The sequence below is a fragment of the Pongo pygmaeus genome, chromosome 23 (genome assembly GCF_028885625.2).
Source record: "Pongo pygmaeus isolate AG05252 chromosome 23, NHGRI_mPonPyg2-v2.0_pri, whole genome shotgun sequence".
NCBI classification, from domain to species: Eukaryota; Metazoa; Chordata; class Mammalia; order Primates; family Hominidae; genus Pongo; species Pongo pygmaeus.
Genome location: NC_085931.1, coordinates 57,023,418 through 57,040,116, shown reverse-complemented (window position 1 = coordinate 57,040,116; position 16,699 = coordinate 57,023,418). Strand labels below are relative to the sequence as shown.

The following is a 16,699-nucleotide window of genomic DNA, read 5'->3' as shown; positions in this document are numbered from 1 at the left end:
AGGAGCTCGAGACCAGCCTGGCCAACATAGTGAAACCCCATCTCTTCTAAAAATACAAAAGTTAGCTGGGCGTGGTGGTGGGCGCCTGTAGTCCCAGCCACTTGGGAGGCTGAGCCAGGAGAATCGCTTGAACCCAGGAAGCAGAGGTTGCAGTGAGCCGAGATTGCACTCCAGTCTGGGCGACAGAACGAGACTCCATCTCAAAAAAAAAAGTTTTGACAGAAGCTGGGTGAGGCCTTCCCAGTGGCTATCTCTGAGTGTGGCTTCATAGGTGATTGAAAAATGTTTTTCTTTTGTGAGGACTCGAAGTGTTCTAAAATTAGCATGGAACATCAATGATGGCATTAAAGAAAAAAAAAAAAAAAAGAATGGCAAAGACGAGGAGTTGTACTCCTTCACTGAAGCTGCCTTTGGTCCCTTCCTGGGTCTCAGCATGCGGCATGAACACGTGTGAGGGGCAGGGCTGGCTTTGTGGGTTTGTGACCCACACCACCGCACAGGGCCCTGAGCTTAGGAAGTCCCTGAGCTTAAGAAGGCCCTGCATTGGGAAGGGCCCCAAGCTCGTTTTAATTCGCACCATCGTCACCATCTTGTAATTCTCAGGCATTTTCAAACCAGGGGGCCACATTTTCTTCTTACCCTGGGCCCTGCAAACTCTATAGCCGATCCTGGCGAGGAACCCTGGGCCTCCGAACACCTTGACTTTTCTCTCCAGTTTCCTGAATGCAGCAGCCAGCTTTCTGGAGTAGGTTTATTTCCCATGCAGTGACTCCTTATATTTTGTCCAGGTTTTCCAAAATCAGGGGCCCAAGGACATTAACCTCAGAAAATCAAAGCATATATTGGCTGTCCCCCGGGACAGTGGCTCCTTATTAGGAGGTGGGTGGGGTCACCAGCACAGCCCTGGCATTGCTAAATGGGCTGTCGGCAAAAAGAGGAAACAGGGCTCTGTTCTGCAAAAACATGCACGAGCATTTGCAGTGCTTTTTCTGGAGACTGAAATCTTTCTGTACACCTCACCAAATTTTCAGAGGTTTCTTATGAGATATGTGTTTTCTCCAGTGAAACCAGGTGCCTCTGACTCAGGGGCACTGCCTATGGACCTGTCCCACATCTCTTTCTACCAGTTAAGGCTCAAGGATGCCTGGGTAACTCTGTCCTACAGCTTCTGCAGCCACACTGCCAGATAGGTGGTGAGCTGCCTGTCTCTGGAGGCATTCAACAAAGGCTGCACAGGAAACACCTCCTCTGGTATTAGCCTAGAGAAGCTCACCTGAGGGTGTCACTGCACAGAGCATCTGGCAGCTTCTAAGGCAGGACCTTGTCATCTTATCTCTCTGTGTCCAGTACTCCATACAGGAGTATAGGTGTGGGGGAGGTGTTCAGTGACTGTTTCTTTTAGGGTATGGAGACAAGTGCCAGAAGGTGGTGAGGTAAGCGATGCAAAGTTGACATGAGACGCAGGAGAGAAATTCCTGAGCTGCCCAGAAGCAGGTGATATGTGAGAGAAGCCAGCAGCCACAGGCCCCTGGAGCAGCAGCCACTGATACTGAGTGCCTGCTGTGTGCTAGAGGAGTGATCAATGTTCACAGGGATTGTCACCGTTCTCCCAACAACGCAACTGAGACAGAACTCTTTTTTTTGTTTGTTTTGTTTTTTTGTTTGTTTGTTCGTATTTTTGAGACAGAGTTTCGCTCTGTCACCCAGGCTGGAGTGCAGTGGCGCAATCTCGGCTCACTGCAACCTCCGCCTCCCGGGTTCAAGCGATTCTCCTGCCGCAGCCTCCTGAGTAGCTGGGACTACAGCTGTGTGCCACCACACCTAGCTAATTTTTGTATTTTTAGTAGAGACGGGGTTTCATCATGTTGGCCAGGCTGGTCTCAAACTCCTGACCTCATGATCTGTCTGCCTCGGCCTCTGAAAGTGCTGGGATTACAGGTGTGAGCTACCGCACCTGGCTGGCAGAACTCTTATTAAGCCCCTTTTATGAGTGAGGAAACTGAGGCCCAGAGAGGTGAGGTTACCCAGCTAGAATGAGGTAGCGCTGGCAGGCGAAGGCAGACCTGCCTCAATGCAGAACTTCCCTACAAGCCCAGGATTTTCGGCACGCTGTGGCTCTCCTGCCTGCGACATGAAGAAAGTTCAAGTTCAGGTTCACTTTCTGCATCCCGTCTTTCCTTCATTATACCCTGAGGGGGTATGGAAGCTCCCCCAGAGGGTTTGGGGATGGGGCAGGTCAGGTTCCTCATTTTCGGGAGATTTTAACTTTAAATGGGCTCAAGCAAGTGTTAGTTACCTGGACAGTTCATGCCTGTGGAGGCCGACCCTCCCTGTGGTGCTGGGTCCGTGAGATACGGACTCTCCCGCCTCCCTGCTCCCCAGATCCACGGAGCCTCCTGCTCCAATCTTGGGCTATAGCCAGGGTCACTAAGAAATCTGCTTCCTTTGAACACTAACCAGTTCAGGCGTACACAGGAGTTGCAACCTCGGGGTGGGGGCATGGGTTGCATTCAACCTGAGAGTGTTTCCTCTGTCTTGCAATGTGTTCAAATTTTGGACATTTCATGTACAAATCTGGATTTCTTCTGAAGTCAGAAGCTCTGACAGCCCCAGTCCTTATCCTCACGGCAGCAACAGGCTGGAGTGGAGCCGACTGGGCACTCTGTCCCCTGCCGTCACTGCAAACACCCTCTGTGCCCCAACTGACGCCTGTAGGCTGCCCTGTGACAGCCCTGCCGGAGAGCCCAGGGACATGGTGGGGTGACCCACTCAGATTCTGGCTGGCCAGCCCTCTCAGCTTGGGTGTTCCCCTGAGGAGGACTTTGGGAGCGTAGGCACCCAAGGATGGAGGCAAGTTAGCAATGGTCTCTGGAAGGCTGGGGACCTGGCCGCCGCTGGGAGCAAGACCTGACAGGTGGTCCCTGCTGTGGTTGGGGGCACCTGATCAAACTGGGAGGCTTGTGGCGGCCCAGGCCCAGGACAGGTCTGTGAGTTTCCAGGGCTTTGCCACCGCCCACTGGTGGGGTAGGTTTCTACCCCAGGATTGCCCCCCAGGGATCAGACCAGTCACAGGGACAGAGGCCTTGTCTCAGGCAGACAGAGGGGCATGCAGAGAAGCTAGCTGGAGGTATGGGCTGGGCCTGTTGCAGGCAGGAGTAGGGGAGGCAGCAGGGTCCCTCACCTCCTCCCCAAGGAACAGGCCCTACAGGGCCCCAGCTTCTCCTCCTCCCCAGGCCCTGTCCATGGCTGTCCTGTGACCCAGCACCTGCCAGGCTCACTTGGCACTGTGGTTGCCCCAAGCAGAGCCGACAGCACAGTTGGTGGCCAGGGAGTCTTGCTCAAGAGGGTCACCCAGGACGGCCAAGGGAAGTCAGGATCGTGCGGGGGATGCGGGGGGATCACGAGCAACTTCCACCTGAGCCCCAGGACCCGAGCATTGCAGCGGCGAGGGGCTTGCCTCCTTGTGCTGTCTGGGGTCCCTCATCCCACAGGCCCTCACCTCCTGTGCTGCCCCTGGGCAGCCTGGCCTCGGAGGGTCAACACCTGAGGGCCCGAGGGGCATCCATGCCCCGTCCTCCTTCCCTGCAGCCAAAGGTGGGGAGCAAAGTGCAGGGAAGAAAACACCAGGAGAAAACCAGAGAGCTCTCGGTGCTCTTTTAAGAGCCCTGATGGCGATGGCCGCAGCCCAGAGCCCGAGGGGAGGGAAAATGTCGGGAAAGATTCCCTTCCGAACTTTGCGAGTCTTTGTTTGGGAGGCTGGGGGCTGACTTCGCCGGGCCGGGCCGCGGGCTCAGCCGTGCGCTCCGGTGCGGCGGCCGAGGAGCCCTGGCGCCCGCCACCCCGGGACACGCCCTCGCAGTCGAGCCCGGACCCCGACCCGGACCCCAGCGCCGCCGGGCGAGGGCGGGAGGGGTAGCGCTTACCAGATCGTCCCGAGCGCGCCGCGGTCCAGGCGGGCACAGCGCAGGGTCAAGTTCACGTCCGGCCCGCGGGCTGCCCGGGGTCCCCGGGCGCGGCTGGGGCAGCGGGAGGCGCGGGAGGCCGAGGTCCCGGGTGGCCGCCGCGGCCGCCCCCGAGGCGCTGCTGTCACCCCGGCCGCGCCCCCCAACTTTCTGCACAGTCGCGGAGCTGGAAGTTTCCGGGCTTCGCGGACACGCTGGGCTGGGTTTCAGCCGCGGCTCGGAGGTTGGCAACAAAGAGGGAAAGAAGGAGGAAAAGCAGGCCGGGGAGGGGAGGAAGAGAACCGCGCGGAGGCCGCGGCGCCGAGAGCCCCAGAACTTCCAATTCTACCCAGAAGCTTTTTTCGTTGTGTTTTTCTCTTAAGAGGTAAACAAGCAAGTTCCACGCCCCAGTCCTCCTGGGGCCTTCGCCAGCCAGCGCTCTGGGCTCATCTCCCGGCGCCTCCTCGGGGCACCTGAGTGTTTTCAGCCCACTGCCAAGTGTTTTGGACACAGGTTTTTTTGCGGGGTGGTGAGGGGTGAGCACAAGATGCTTCCTAAAAGGTTGTTGGCACGCAGACCATGGCCCCAGTGAGGGAGCGGCAGGCAGGGGCTTGGAGGAACACGCTGTCTTTGTCTCGTCCCCAAAGCACCCGGCCGTGGGTCACCCGTGATCCCTGGAGTGGAGGGACTGTTGTGACCCCTGGTGCTCCAGGAGAAGGGGTTCCATGCTGGGTCCTGGGCCCAGGCCCACGGTGCCCTCAGCCCGCAGTTCTCCACCTTGCGGGATGATTTGCTGGCCCGGCCCAGCTCCCCGGCACCACCATTTTCTGCCGTCTTTTCCCTGCCTGGCTTCAAACCCTCCCAGGCCAGGGTCCTGAGGAGACACCTGGGCTGGGGGAGGCAACTGAGTGGCCCCAGGCCTGGGAATCTGCAAAGGTGGCCAAGCCACATCTCTCGAGACTGCAAGGGCCCTGGAGGCGCTGGGAGGCACAGATCTTCTGGCTGCCAGCTGGGCCTGAGGCCTCCCTTTGTCCATCCTTCTTCACCAGGCGTGTTTATGGAGAAGACACTCCGGGCCAGGCCAGCTCCTCCAGAGCACTATTTCAGGCTGCGGAGAATGCGGATTTTTTTTTCTTCTTTTTTAAAGAAAAATGAACAAGGAGCCTGGTTGGGAATTGCGGTGGGAGGAATATTTGTCTTTTGTCCCACAAACGTGTGTGATGCCCCAAAGGGCTGGAGAACCTCTCTCTTAATAGGATATTTTTCCCCTCAAACGACTTCTCAGACATGATCCTCTCTGAGGTTGGTCCCCGGCTTCCATATGTGATTCACGGAAGAGGTCTCAGCCCCAAGAGCCCCTGAGGGTACTGTCCACTCCCCCTGGAAACTTCCAGAACCTGACGTGGGGCTGAGGACATAGATGTGATGGGGGTGGGCTGGTGGGGCGCTGGCTGGGACAATGTGTGGAGCCCTTGTTTTCAGAGCTGCAGATGCTTGTCAGCTGACAGTTCGTTTCCAGCATCCACAGTGGACCTCCTTTGGGGGAACATTTACCTGCCAATGAACCCCAAGATCCTTTCTCAGAGGCGGCGGGATGAAGTTTTCCTTTTTTTTTTAGTTAATATATTTTATTTAAACCAATATATCCAAAATATTATCAGTTCAACATATGATCAAGATAAAGATTAATGAGATACTTTACATTTTCATACTAAATCTTTTTTTAAATTTTTGCGAGTACATAGTAGGTATAAACATTTAGGGATGAAGTTTCTTACTGTGTTTTCCCAGTAACAAGCACTGGCGTCAGCTGCCATGATTTCTCCCCAAGGCCTAGGATGGTCAGCCTCGCACGCTCCACAGCAGAGTGACTGAAGCTCTGTTGAGGTGTGGAACCAGCGTGTTGACATTTCAAGAGAATCTGCAGCCTCCCTGGTTTTTAACGAAAGCTCCTATGCAGGGCCTGGCCCTTTCCTGGGGAGGGAAGCCTGGCTGTGTCTCCCGCTGCATCCTCACTGGGAACTTCATTCCTGAGCTGCGACCGCTATTTTTTGGATTGGAAAATGCCTTGGGAACGGCTCATCTTCCTGCGGCTTGAGCCCATTTGTTTTCTGACTGGTGGTCACTGGTGATTAGAGTGTGTCCCAAAGGGAACTGTCACCTTAGTTCTATCATACACTATCAATAACTTGTCCAGGGCTGACTTTGTGGGTGTGTGGCCTGCCCAGTGGTAGAGGGCCGGTGTGCAGAAGGGCCCCACACTCAATGTTTGGCTGTCCCAGATCTTAAAATTCTTAGTCATTCTTGAACAAGGGAACCCATATTTTCATTTTGTTCTAGGCTCTGAGAGTTACATAATTGATTCTGACTTTGGCTGTTGGTCAACAGTGTCATAAGGTAAAATAAGGTAAAAATCTATGATTTTTATATTTCTTTTTTTCTTTTTTTTTTTTTTTTTGAGACAGTCTCGCTCTGTCACCAGGGTGGAGTGCAGTGGTGCAGTGGCGCGATCTTGGCTCACTGCAACCTCCGCCTCCCGGGTTCAAGCGATTCTCCTGCCTCAGCCTCCTGAGTAGCTGGGATTACAGGTGCGCACCACCATGCCCAGCTAATTTTTGTATTTTTAGTAGAGACGGGGTTTCACCATGTTGGCCACGGTGGTGGTCTCGATCTCCTGACCTTGTGATCTGCCCACCTCGGCCTCCCAAAGTGCTGGGATTACATGCGTGAGCCAACGCGCCCAGCTGATTTTTATATTTCTTTTACTAAATTCTGTTTACAGAAATAATTCCAGATTCTATGTAAGATACAAGTATTTTAACTGAAGATCATTGTATTTAGGGAAAATGTTCACCTTTAAGAGACAGGGGCTGGGCGTTGTGGCTCACACCTGTAATCCCAGCACTTTGGGAGGCCGAGGCTGGTGGATTGCACGAGCCCAGGAATTCCAGACCAGCCTGGGCAACACGGCGAAACCCTGTCTATGCAAAATATACAAAAATTAGCCAAGCATGGTGGTGTGCACCTGTAACTCCCAGCTACTCCAGAGGCTGAGGTGGGAAGACTGCTCAAGCCCGGGAGGTCAAAGCTGCAGTGAGAGACCTTGTCTTAAATACAAACAGGCAGGAAGTCGTTATAAGCATAATACAATCCTGGATGTTGGAATCATCCCTGTCCAGCCTTGGCTCTGCCACGTGGGTGCTGAATGCTGCCTCAGGGACCCTGGTGCCAGCTCCCACCTGCAGGGTGTTCTGAGGAGCCCGCATGCTGGGAGGGCCTAGCAGGAGATGTGGCACAAACCAGGTATTCGATAAATAAAAAGTGCCTTTGATTGTCACGTTTATCATTTGACATGTAGGCTCAGGTGCAGTTTAATTATTTTTAATGTAAGTCTATTTTATCTCTTCCCATTATAAAAGCAATACACACTGTTATAGATGGTTTGGAGAATTCAGGAAAGAAAAAGAAAAAGAAAAAAAATTCCTCCTAGGCCCTCTGCTCCAGAGCCTCCAGCCGTCACATGACAGTGTATTTCTTTACAATTACAGAAATAGATACGTGACTGTTACATTTTAAAACTTTTTCTTTTACCTTGACTTATTTTTAAATAGAAACACTAGTGAGGCCCCACAGAACTGAGCAGAACTAATGACCCCCCATGTGGTGGAATAGTTCTGAGCTGGCCACACTTCGGATGCAGCCTTCCCCGGCAAGTCTAAACCCAGTCTCTGTGGCCGCCTGTTCACAGGGACCGTGGACTGTGATGTTTACAGTACGAAAGCACTGGGAGAGAACGCTACATCACAAAGTGTCCTTAACCTGCTGCCGCCTCAGCTTTCCCATTTGTGACTTGGTTAAAAAAATTTTTTTTGACAGTTTTAGGCTCTTATTTTAATTTCCACAGGCTGTTGTAGAATCTGCTCAGCCAGGGAGGAGAAAGGAGTCGGCAATCAGGTCTCCTCCTGGGCACCTTTGTGAGGCCAGCTGGCGAGAGTGGGGGTGACACTAAGGTCCCAGCAGCTCCAAATGCAGGCAGAGCCCTGTCCTCAGAGAAGGTCACAGCCTAGCCAAGCCCAGCCAGGTGGATGGGCCCATGGAACGCACAGGAACCTGGAACGGAGGATGAAAGCAGGAAGCACAGTCTGTGACTCCCTAGCCCACTCTGCATTCGACCACTTGGGGTCCAGAAGCTTCAGGAAAGGTGCACAAGGTCACTGGGTCCCAGTACTCCAAACAGGAAGGTCTGGTCCAGGGACAGGGCTCTTCCCGACTCCCCTTAGCCACGCGCACCAGAAGTTCTGCAGTGCCCAGTGGGCATAGCAGTCCCCAAGAATGACCCAGCACTGAAGCTGAGCCAAAGAACTTGGGGAGTGAGCCACAGCCCCTCATTCCCTCTTCGTCTGCTCCAGCCTTGCCAGGCAGTTGCTTTTCGTGGGAACCGGGATGTCCTCACCACCCTGTCCAGGGCCCAGCCCCATGTCCCTGGCCTGCTACAGCTGAAAAAACAAAAAAAGAGATGTTTGTTTTGATTTGTTTATAAAAAGAAAAGTGTTATATATATAACGTATTATACCTCATGAATACATACAATTATTTGTCAATTAACAATAAAGAAAAATATAGCAAGCAAAAAAGACTACTCTTCCACAAAAAAGTGTTCATTACAGAAAAGTACAAAAAAAAAAAAACTAAGAGGATATTTAGCATTAAGAAAAAACTAAGAGGATATTTAGAATTAAGAAAAAACTAAGAGGGTATTTAGAATTAAAAAATAAAAAGAAAACAATTACCCATGAGGTAATTACTGAGTGCATTTGGTTGAAAGTCCTTCTGCTATATTTTCCAAACTGTATGTGTGTATATGTGCGCATGCCTATATGTGTTTGTGTGTGTGTACACATATCTATATGAACGGACCATATCGTAAGTTATAAATGCATACATACATTCATGTATATATAATCATTAGATCATACTATAGGTTATTTTACAGTCTTTTTGTTGAATATGTTGTGAGCATTTTATGTCATTATTATTTTCTACAAGATTTGAAAAATAAAAAGTATAAATACCAGTTAATTTTTGAAATCAACCTTATTAAGGAATAAGTTCCATGCAGCAAAATTCCTTTCACCTCTACTGTTCGATGAGTTTTGACAAATGTATGCAACCGTGATACGTATCACCATGATCAAGAAAGAAAACATCACCACAAAATGTTCCCTAGAGCCCCTTGCAGGCAGTCTCTGACTTCCTGGCAGCCAGCAATCTGAATCCAACCACTGCAGATCAGTTTCAATTTATTAAAAAAAATTTTAACTCATGGAGTATGAACTCTTGCTCGGGATCCTGATATCTAGGTTGTTGAGTTTATCAATAGCTCATTCCTTTTTACTGCTGAGTGATATTTTATCATATGCCTATTGACATTTGTTTACCCACTCATATACTGATGGACAATTGAATTGTTTCTGTTGTTTGTTTGTTTGTTTTTTGAGACAGGGTCTCACTGTCACCCAGGCTGGAGTGCAGTGGTGCAATCTCGGCTCACTGCAACCTCTGCCTCCCAGGCTCAAGTGCCACCTCGGCCTCCCAAAGTGCTGAAATTACAGGCGTGAGCCACTGTGCCTGGCCTGTTTCTGATTTTTTAAAATGTCTGCTATTGTGACTAGAACTTTGTGAATGCCAATTAATTTTTAGTGTTTTAATGAGCAATGTCACCCACACGTGCTGTGAATGCCCACGCATGTGGCCACAGCCTGTGTGTTTCCTTCCTGGAGCACTTGAGATGGGGAAACCAAGGGCTAGTGGGTGAAGAAAGGAGCCAGAGGCCACACGGCTGGTTAGGAACAGGCTGGGGGAACCCAGTCTCTAAATCCCAGTATTCCAGGACAACATGCTGCCGCACTCTCACACACTTGCCTGTATCAGAAATGCTTGTAATTTTCCCACACAGAGAAATTTCCATGAAAATCAAGTTGTGGGCTGAGAGATGAAAGGCAGCCTCATGTTAATTAGGCAGGCTTTGGTTTGGTCCGTCCACCAAGCTCAGGGGTGTGTGTGAATATCTCTATTTTCATACACACATGCGCATGCACGCACACACACACACGGACATGTCGCTCACACCCACCAACACCAGTGGTGATGATCCAGTCCAGATCCTTTCTATACTGCCTTCAGAGCATATGGCCAGACTGGCTTCTGACTTTACAGTCATGGCACATGCTGGCCCTGGACAGGAGGCCCTGGCTTGGCTTCTGACCATCCATTCAGCAGACTTGTCTTAAAGGATGTCTGATTATTTCCCCAAATCAAATCTCCCCTCAAGGACAAAGTTCAGGCTGCTGGGGAGATTCAAAGGGATGATCTGTCCGCAAGACGGCTGCTTCCAAAAAAGGTGTCATGGCGGCCTGGGAGTGGCTGTGCCCAACAGAAGGCAGGGGAAGAGGAGGTTCTCCTTGGAGTATGGGCACCCTGGGTGTCTGTAGAGGATTCTTGGGCCACTCTACAATAGCTCAGCATTGAAACAGAGACAATGTTTGATTTTGCTCACTTATTAATTAGCTCCTAGTTATGTGTCCAGTGGGGCTATTCCCATGATCTCATTTAATCCTAAATAACTATTGTTATCCTGCTTTTACAGATGAGAAACATGAGGCCCAGAGAAGTTACGAAACTTGCCCAAGGACACACAGCAGTGGGTACTCAGTCCAAGAATGCCCATTCTTTGCAGACACAGGCTTCTCATCTGAGTTAGAGGTCTCTGCCCATTTGTGGCTAGCAGGCTCCAAAGAACACACGTTCACCTGGAGCTAGCTCGGCTAGAACCCTAAACAATTCTAGTGTGCTTGGAGGACACAAATGGTCCAGACCCCCACTTCCTGTTCAGGTCTCTGAGGGGCCCTCCCTCCTCAGACCACACCCCACTGCTGAGCAGACCTCTAGCACTTGTCCTTGCCCCCATTCAAGAAGGCGAATGTCAGCTGGGCGTGGTGGCTCATGCCTGTAATCCCAGCACTTTGGGAGGCCGAGGCAGGCGGATCACGAAGTCAGGAGATCGAGACCATCCTGGCTAACACGGTGAAACCCCGTCTCTACTAAAAATACAAAAAAAAAAAAAAAAAAAAAATTAGCCGGGCTTGGTGGCGGGTGCCTGTAGTCCCAGCTACTCGGGAGGCTTAGGCAGGAGAATGGCGTGAACCCGGGAGGCGGAGCTTGCAGTGAACTGAGATCGCGCCACTGCACTCCAGCCTGGGCGACAAAGCGAGACTCCGTCTCAAAAAAGAAAAAAAAAAAGAAGGCGAGTGTCCGGTCCCTGAGTTGAGCAAAGAAGAATCACCTCCTCTCAGCCCTCAGTCCACAGCCTCCATGGTCTTGAAGTCAGCGGGCCTAAGGAGGCCTCTGTCCATGGGAGATGAAACCAGGAAAGGAAGGGCCCATTCTCTCAGAAAACATGTGTTTTCTGTTTACAGAGGGACCTGTCCAGTTCCCATGCTTTGTTCTTTAATATGGAGCCAAAAAAAAAAAAAAAAATCAAATACGCAGCTTCCGCTCTGAGGTACACTTGGAGGCTAGAAAGTCCGGATTACTGCGGGTTCATTGTGCTGGGATGTCCTGTCTGCTGCTGACGTCCAGCATATACCAACCTGGAAAGCCAAGGAAAAAGTCAGACTGCCCCCTCCGCATTACAAGGGAGGGCGGGGTACAGAGGGGAGAGGCAGCCTCGGCACCCTGGGGGCTGGCTTGATACTGTGTGTGAGCACACTAGGGGTGTTCTGTTGTGCACTTGTAGCCCTGGCACCACAGGCCCAACAGGCTTGGCGCCGCACACCGGCCATTCAGATCCTGGGCAGAGGGCATCCTTTCCCACCCCAAGCAAAGGGAGGCAGAGTATTGGGAGATCTGGAGTAACAGGTGGGTGGTAATCTCCAGGCAACTTGGGTCAAGCTCAGGGATGCTGAGCACCTTCAGAGTTGGGAGAGGGGCTTAGCTCTGGGTAAGCAGGTCTTCCAACTCGAGGAGGCAGCAGTGAGCTAAGGTAATCAACGGAGCTGACAGCCAGCTACACCTACTGAAGGGAAACTATTATCACAGGATGCCGGGTCAGCACACAGGCTAACCGCTGAGATTCAGAATCAAGGATCTGGGTCCAAATCTAGGCTGTGCCCCTTGGCCCTCCAGGGCCTCTGGCAAGCTGCTTATCTGACCTCGGCCCCTCATCTGTGAAAAGGGGTTGCATGCACATTAATACAGCTGCCAGGAGTACTGAGATAACCCATTTACATGTAAGTCCAGGATGGCCTGGCACATGGTTTTCAATACACGGCAACTGCCGTTGACATCTCGGGGCTTTAGACTTCACCGAAGGGGCACTCTGGCTAGAAACAGCTCACCAGCTTAGGCTGTCACAGCCAGCGGAGAGGGGGTCCTACAATCCCTCCCGCCCAGGGCAGACCCTGACTAGGACGGGAGGATGCCTCGCTGGGCCACACCTTCCTCCCTGTGCAGAGGGGGTGACATCAGTAACCGTGGTTGACAACGGAGCCTAGGGTTCTGATGTCACTTTTCTGCCCGGGTGGTGCGTCCAGCTCAGGCTGAGACGCGGGCTGGCCCCCGACCCAGTGCACAGGGTCAGCCCTGGCTCCGCGCCTCCGACCTCTCGGGGGCTGCAGCAGGGCCTGGCACGCGTGTCCCCGGGGCAGGGCCGCTGGCCCCTTTCATCTCCGCCTCCCGGCTATCCGGCCTCTACGTCCCGCGCACCTGGGGCCGGACGGGGACAGCAAAGAACCATCGCAGGAAGCGCGCACGACCTCGTTTGGGACCAGCGCCCCTCCCGGGCGGAAGCCGAGGCGCCTTGGACTGGAAAGTCCCGCCCGCTCTTCCGTCCCACCCCGGAAGTCAGGACGAGGGCGCGACGCGCGGCGCAGACGCAGTGCCGTAGCCAAAGGGGCGGGGCCTGGTGCGGCCGGGGGCGGGGCCTCGGTGCGGCCTGTTCCGGAAGCCCCAGCCAGGGAGCGGCGGGCGGTGCGGACGTAGCGCCGCAGCTGAGGGGGCGGGGCCAAGTCTAGGGCCGGGCCTCTGCGCGCCAGGGGCGGGGCCTCTGGGTGGCCGTCTCTTAGATCCCAGGCCGCGGGCTGTGCGGATGTTGCGTCACAGTCGAGCGGGCGGGGCCTGGGCGGGGCCTGGGCGGGGCCTCTGCGCGGCCGGCTCAGAAGGCTCAAGGAAAGGCTCGGCGGGCGGCGGATGTGGGGCGGGGCCTGGCGGGGTCGGGGCGGGGCCTGGGCGGTGCCTCATTGCGGCCGCGTGCCGTGGGGTTGATTCCGAGCTTTCGCGCAAATTGGATCTCCACTTTAAAGTTTAACAACTTTTCCTGTATTTTTCCCCTCCCTAAACCAGGTAAAACAACCAGACAGTGGAGAATTTGTAAAACCTAGGCGAGTACAAAGTAAGAAAAGGAGAAACCTTTCCGAGTCACGAAGCAAAATACTGGCCTGGAGTATCTTTTTATCTAAATATATAGATATTTACATCATCGGGATAACATTGTATATACGCTTGTGGCTAGCTTAAAAAATGACATTTTTTTTTCTGATTGCAAGACCACACGTTTATTGCATGAAATTTGGAAAATTGGAAAAAAATACAAAGAAAAAAAAGTAGCCTGAGATTCCCTCACACGAGATCACCATTGTTAACATTTGACATTCTTTCTTTTTACACAATTATGCATTTGTTGAGACAAAAAATGGATCATGTTGTAAATATTGCTTTGCAATTTTGTCTTTGTAACCGTGGCTATATTCTAAATGTCACACATCATTTAGTGTTCATTCACAGCATTGTTTGTGATCATACACAGCGGGGCCGTATTTTATTTAACCCATGTGAGATTATTGGATATTGATGTTGTTTTCAGTTTCATCTCTTCCTTACTTCTTTCTTTTATGATAAACATTCTTGCAGCTAAATCTGTGCATATCCAGTCCCTACATGTGGAATTGCTGAGTCAAAGCATATAAACACGAATGCTTCTTGTACCTCCCTTTTTATGTTTTCCAAATTTAAAAAGTAATGAATTAGTATTTTAACAATTGGTTTAAACTTTAGTACTGTATATACAAAAATATCTCTCATTTGCAGAATATATAAAGAACTCCTGGCTGGGCATGGTGGTTCACCCCTGTAATTCCAACACTTTAAGAAGCCGAGGCAGGAGGATTGCTTGAGCTCAAGAGCTCAAGACCAAGGCTTAGGCGGGTGGATCACCTGAGGTCGGGAGTTTGAGAGGAGCCTGGCCAACATGGAGAAACCCTGTCTCTACTAAAAATACAAAAATTAGCCAGGCATGGTGGTGGGCGCCTGTAATCCCAGCTACTCAGAAGGCTGAGGCAGAATAATTGCTTAAACTTGGAAGGCAGAGGTTGCAGTGAGCCGAGGTCATGCCATTACACTACAGCCTGGGCAACAAGAGTGAAACTGTCTTAAAAAACAAAACAAAACAAAACAAAACAAAACAAGCTGGAGACCAGTCTGGGCAACATAGTGAGATTTCGTCTTTACAAAAAATTTTAAAATTAGCCCTATTGGTGGGAATGTTAGCTTTGTTAGTGGGAATGTAAAATTGTGCACCTGCTATGGAAAACAGTATGAGAGTTCCTCAAAAATGTAAACACAGAACTACTACAGGACCCAGCAATTCCACTTCTAAGCATATAACCCCCAAAATTGAAGACAGGAACACTAACAAATATTTGTACACTTTTGGTACAAAAAGAAGCAGCATTGTGCATAATAGACAAAAGATGGAAACAGCCCCAGTGTCCATGGTAGATGAACGGAGAAAGAAAAGGTGATATATATATATATACGATGAGATGTTACTCAGCTTTCAAAAGGAATGAAGTTGTGACACATGATATGACGTGGATCAGCCTCGAAAACATGATGCTCAGTGAAGTAAGCCAAACACGAAAGGGCACATAGTGTACGATTCCAGCTGTACGAGGTCCCGAGAGTGGTCAAATTCATAGAGTCAGAAAGTAAAGCAGTGCTTACTGGGCACTGGGGAGAGCCGAGACTGAGGGGTTATTATTTAATAGGTATGGAGTTTCAGTTTGGGATGATGAAAAAGTTGTGGAGACAGATCATGGTGATGGTTGCCCAGCAATGTGAACGTACTTAATGCTACTAAAATGGTAAATGGTAAATTTTGTTATGTATATTTTACTACATATACACAAAGACATTTCTGGAGGAAAAAAAAAGATGTTTCTTAGATTCTGGTCCCAAGAATGCTTGCATGGAACAAGGCCTGCATACGTAACCAGCTCCTCCTGGGTGACCCTGCCTAGGTGGCTGGGGATGGCCCTTCTGGGGAGCCCAGCTCTGCACAAACAAGGTCCAAGCCAGGCCTCACACATCTGGCGTTTTCCATAATAATTTCCAAGCTGGGAGAGAGAAAACTTGCTTTGGGGAAGCAGTGAGTCACCACGGATCTTTAACTTGGCCTTTTATTTCTGTGCCATTGAGATATATACACACACACACACACACACACACACACGACTGATTCCCTTTGCAAACATGGATGATACATGTTCATCATCTGCAAATTTGCAAACATGGGAAAGCATCCCTGAGACCATAACAAATAGATAGAATCTCAACTCAGAGAAACACAGCTGACATTCAGGTGGATATTTGTCCAGCCTTTCTTGTCTATTGGTAATACATATTTAAAATCATCATGGTCATACATCACGTTTTACTCTCTGCACTTTCACTAATGTGCACCAAACAACTCATCTCCTCTTTAAATATTTCTAGATCACACTTCAATGATTGCAGAAGAATCCGTTGTTCAGATGTCCCATATGTAACTTCTTTACCTCACTCTGGATGATTGGCTGTCTAGGTGATTTACAAACCTGCTGCTATGAAGATCTTTGTCTAATAATTCCCTTGTTGTACTCCCAGGAGAATAATTGTAACTTCACTGAGGATTTGCTTTTTTAAAGGCTTTTGAATATGGTATTACCGGTCAGTACTCTAGGAAGGGCGAACAGATTGTGTTTGCACCAACATCGCGGGAGTGTGTGTGGACGTGTTTTTTACACAGAGGTGTCTTATCCTACCTGGCAGGAGACCTGTTATAGCAGGAACCCCACTGTTGGGGGATGGGCCCTGGCTCAGAGGCTTTGGTCCATGGAGGATCGCTGCCTTTTTGTCTTTGCTGAGCAATCAATCCCAAAGACAGTGAGGTGAGGCAGGGAGAATCTGGGCTCTGAGCTCTGCAGGGACAATGACCCTGGATCCAGGCTCTGGACTTTGGGGAAGGCTCCACTCTGTGACCCTGGAAGCCACGGAATACTTTTAACTGCTTGGTTGCTGGTGCTGTCAGGACTGGGCCCTTTTCTCAGGTGTGGGTGTGACATGCCCTGCACATTTCCACGAGGCCCCTCTGGCTCTTCACTCTGGTGTGGAGGGCAGCCCCACAATTGCGGGCTCCATATAGTCCTTGATGCATCTTTGCTGGGAAGCAGGACCCCCGTAAGAAGCGGCCACGACCAGGATCCCCCTGCAGCCTGCCACCATCAGGTCCCTCCGTCACGGCAGCATAGGGGTGTCTTGCAGGATATTCCAGTGGCCACCCCACTCAGCCCAGTCACACAGGGCCTCAGCCCCATACCAAGGCTGACCTGGGGTACCCGTTCTGCATCTGTCCATCCTGAGCACGAGCCAGGGCCCTGGGGCCA

The 16,699-nt window shown here is 51.1% G+C and overlaps 1 long non-coding RNA gene across 1 annotated transcript; it reads left to right on the top strand.

Moving 5' to 3' along the window:
* Positions 1-3,968: 3,968 nt before the first annotated feature.
* LOC134739308 (uncharacterized) lies at positions 3,969-7,887 on the top strand. Its single transcript, XR_010125933.1, has 3 exons — positions 3,969-4,326; positions 6,282-6,348; positions 7,846-7,887. It is a non-coding gene; the product is annotated as an uncharacterized LOC134739308 (long non-coding RNA).
* The last annotated feature ends 8,812 nt before the right edge of the window (positions 7,888-16,699 follow it).